Here is a 5,000-nt window from a genome sequence, read left to right as displayed (position 1 = left end):
ACCGTGACGCGATCGATCACCTTTACTTTTTCTCCATATATATTTATATTTTTGTATCCCTTATCAATCTGTTAGTTTTCCACTTTCTACTTAAATATATGTGTGTTTTGTGTGTTGTGTGTGTGTGGTTTTGTGTGTGGTGTGGGGGTTGGGTGTGTGTGTGTGGTTATATATGTTTTATATACATATATTTGTGTGTGTGTGTGTGTTGTGGTGTGATATATTATATATATTATATATTTTTTATATACTCATATATATATATATATATATATATATATATAAAAAAATTATATTTTTATATTATTACATTAAAATAAAAAAAAAAACCACAAAAACAGATATATACATATAATATATTTTTATATATATATTACTATATATATATATATAACAAAATATATATATATATATATATATATATATATATTATAATTTTATATATTATAATTATTTATTCATATACATAAAAAAAAAAAACATATATATATATATAAAAAAATATATATATAGTATTATATATATATATCTATATATATATATATATTTAAAATAAAATATTATATTATTAATAATATATTTTTTATGTTTGTTTTTTTTTTTTTTGTTTTATATATTAATGTTATATATATTATATTATATATATATATAATTAAATATATATATTCTATATATATATATTTTATCATATATATATAATATATCTATTATTTTATATATCATAACTATATTATATAATATAATATCAAAATATATATATATACAATTAATATTTAAAATTATTATATATATATATCTATATATAATGTTATATATCTATACTTATTATATTCTAAAATATTATATATATTTTATATATATATATATATATATATATATATGTGTGTGTATATTTGTGTATATATTTTTATATAAAGAAAATTATATATTATCATATTAATATATAAAAATATAATAAATATATTATAATATTATTAAATATATATATTATATATATATAATAAGTATATATATATATTATATATTTGTTATAATTTGGTTGTGTTTGTGTGTGGTGTGTGTGTGTGGATTTTTGTGTTTTGTGTGTGTGGTTTTTTTAGTGTGTGTGTGTGTGTGGGTTTTTTGTGTGTGTGTGTTTGTGTGTGTGGAGTATGTGTTTTTGTTTTGGTGTTTTGCGTGCATTTATATATACAACTCAAAATACATCTCAATATATATATATATATATACTATATATATATATATTATATATATATATATATTATATAAAATATAACGTATAATACATATATACATTCTCTCTCTATTTCCTCTCTCTCTCTCTCCCTCTCCTCTCTCTCTCTCTCTCTCTCTTCCTTTTCCTCCCCTCTCTCTCTCTCTCTCTCTCTCTCTTTCTCTCTTTCTCTCTCTCTCTCTTTCTCTCTCTCTCTTTCTCTCTCTCGCTCTCTCTATCTCTGTTTTCATTCTCCCTCTATCTCTTTATTGTTTGTGCGTGTTTGCGTGTGTGTGTGTGTGTGTGTTTGTGTGTGTGTGTGTGTGTGTGTGTGTGTGTGTGTGTGTGTGTGTTTGTGTGTTGTGTGTTTTTACAGATATGGTAAATGGTGAATGTGTGTGTGTGTGTTACAGACAGTACTACGTATTACTGGGCGGAAGAAAAGAATGATGAAGTGCTGAGAAAAATAATTGTAAAGACCGCTGTTGGACATCTGAACAAAAGGAAACTAAAGTTTTTGGTCTGTGATGAGAAGTAAAAGTATTGAGAAAAACTTCTGACAGGGATGGTGATAGGAAACAGAGAAGAGGGGAACCGAAGACAAGACTGACGCCAACATCAAAAATAGTGCGGGCTGTCCCATGGTTACAAGTGGAAAGAAAAGCGCAAGATCGAGTTGAATTGGCGGAAAGGGGTTTGGGAGAGTCCCACCCCCCCACACACTATATATATATATAAATATATATATATATATAATATATATATATATATATATATATATATATTATCTGTGTGTGTGTGTGTTATGATATTATATATATTAATATATATATATATCTATTATATATATAATATATATATATATGTGTGTGTGTGTGTGTGTGTGTGTGTGTGTGTGTGTGTGTGTGTGTGTGCGCACGCGTGCTTCTATATAAAGTATATTCCCCCTCCACAATTTTCTTTTCTCCAAATCATCAGGGAAGGCTAAAACAGCCCACCTCAGTAAACGCATGAAATCTCTAAGTACTAAGGAAAGAAAAAAAGTTGACACACTCTCCTTCCCACTCGCAGACAAGTCCTCACACACCCATCGAGAAAAGTGTGTGGAGTGGATAGTTAAATTAGATTATTCGCTTCCGTAGATTGTTTGCCCTCTGCTCCCGGGAGGTCATCACAGAAAACGGGAAGTTGATTATGGAACGTGACCCTTTAACCCCAGACTATTTTCATTTTCGGTTGTGATTTTTTTATTATTATTATTTCTTTTCTTCTTTTGGTTTGGTATTTTTTCTGTTTTTTTTATCCTTCATTTGATTTTTCTTCTGCCTCTTTTTCATATTGTTTATTCTGTCCCACTGTCTTCTTTATCTAATGATTCTACGCTTTTCTTTTCCATCATTTTTACTCTCTCTCTCTTTCATTCTCTTCCCTTTCCTTTCCATCATCATCTCCATTTCCTCCTCCGCCTCCTTATCATCTTCCCTCACTTCCTCTTCCTCCTCCTCCTCCTCCTCCTCCTTCCCCACCACCACCTCCTCATTTTACTTAGAATACGCATTGTCCACAAAAATCTATATCAGTTCCTTCTCTCAGACAGAGCTCTCATCGAATTCATTTTATTCCTCGCGAAATTAAGATAGTAATAGCAATAATATCGGAGATTACGACGTTCCGCCTGACAGAAAACGGCGCCTAGAATAAGGTGTGCGTAGACAAGGTGAAATTATCGGGATTTCGAAAAAATTCTTTTTTTTTTTTTTTTTTTTTGGTGTACATGGATTTTTGGAAAGCATTATTATCGTGTCAGTCGGTTTGTACAGACCTGTAATTTGTTTTGATAAGATTCTCTTTTTTTCTCTCTCTCTCGCTCGATTATTTTTGTGTTATTTTTCGTCTTTTTGTTTTGTTTTTGGTAACGAATTTGATTTCTTTCTTTCCGTTGTGCTTATTATCGGCTGTGTTCTTTTGAATATTCTTGAATTTCTTTTTTTTATTGTGAGTCATTTGCTTCTTTGTGTAATCTCTCGTATTCGCCTCTTGCGTGTATTTTCTGCAAATCTTGAATTCAAAATCCTTCTGTCCCCTTTTCTTTCTCTCGCTCTACCTTCGCATTCCGCGCAATCTCCACTTTTTACTCAACTATCCCATTCTCCTGATCCGTTCCCATCATTCCACTCAGTCCAGCTCGGTTCCCAGTGTTCCATTCCGGCATCTCTCTCGTTCCGTCCTCGTTCCCCGCGTTCAGCAGTTCACACCGGGCCAAAAATGATGGCGTGACGGTCTCTAATGCATCAAAATTACACCGGTCTAATTATACGAGAGGAAACAATCAGGTTTCAGGAGCTACCGGAAGGGCGGGGCCAAAGGGGCGGGGCGTCGAGGAATGACGGCCGCTGATTGGCAGACGGTGTAATTTACCTGACCAATCGAGACCACCCCTCGATAATTGATGACCAATTGGGAGCTTGTTTATCAGTCGGTCCGTCTCGAGGTATTCGCACCGTGGAGGAGTTCCCCCGTGCCCCTCCCGGTGAAAATAACCGCTCTCTCCCCCCTTCCCCCTTCTCTCCACAACACGAATAAGATCACCCGAGGTTATTAATAACTCTCCTTTCTCGTATCTAACGGGTGGTAGTTTACGCCTAAAAAGCCCTTGCGTGCCTTAGTACAATTAATTAAGGCGCCAGAACAAATATCATCGTTATGAATGACTCGGAGGCGTGTGGACTTTTTCTGTCCGTTTGCCGTCACGGGGAGCCACGGCAGCTGTCCATACGTCACCGCACGCAGGGTTCTACGGCTGTGTGTGTGCGTGTTTGTGGAGGATGTTTTAAGCGTTTTGTATACTTCTGAAGGCGTTTGTGTGTGTTTGTGAAGATGTGTAAAGGTGTGTGTGTTTAAGTGTTCTTGCGTGTGTGTGTGTCTCTTTGTGAAGATTTGTAAAATGTGACTGTGTACTTTTGAAGATGTGTGAAGGTGTACAAGTATGTTTGTGAACTTCTGAAGGTATATTTAGATGTGTTCGTGTGTGTGTGTGTGTTCGTGTGTGTGTGTGTGTGTGTGTGTGTGTGTGTGTGTTCTGTGTGGTGTGTGTGTGTGTTTGTGTGTGTGTGTGTGTTTTGTTTTGCCTTTGAAGGTGTTTGTGAAGTGTGTGTGTGTGGGTTTTGTTTTTAAAGTGTTCGTGTGTTGGATTCTAGAGATGGTAAATGTGTTGGTCTTTTGAAGTGTGTTAAAGGTGTCCTTATGTGTAAGGAATGGTTAGTGTTTTTTGCGTTTGAAAGTGTTCAGTCTAGATTGTGTTTTGTATTATATATTCGCTGTTTTTTGTGAAGGGCATAGATTTTCTTTATGTGTTTCAAGGTTTGAGTGTGCCTGTTTGTAAAGGGTTTGATATGTTTGTAATTTTAAATATAGTGTATTTTCCGTCTGTGGTGCGTCTGTGTTTATACGGGTTTCGTTTGCGTGTCAGAAAAGCGGGTATATTGTATGTTTGGTTCTAATCAATTGTGTATTGATTCTAAAGTCCTGTTTGTTTTTATATATAGAACGTAAATTTACATAATGTATTATGTTATAAGAGCTTAACACCCTCGCAGTGCTTCTGGGCCCTTTCCTCTATTTCTCTGTTATTCAACTATTACCAATATATATTTTTACGGTTTTGTTTAAGACTTCATATATCTTGAAAGTTATAACGGTTTAGGTTAATTTGGGTTTTTTACTTTAGTCTGAAGAAAGGAAATCTCGACAGTTCGAAACGTGATGTCTGCTTTCATATATATAAATT

Source organism: Penaeus monodon, chromosome 39, assembly GCF_015228065.2.
Source record: "Penaeus monodon isolate SGIC_2016 chromosome 39, NSTDA_Pmon_1, whole genome shotgun sequence".
NCBI classification, from domain to species: Eukaryota; Metazoa; Arthropoda; class Malacostraca; order Decapoda; family Penaeidae; genus Penaeus; species Penaeus monodon.
Note: the sequence above shows the minus strand (reverse complement) of the source record.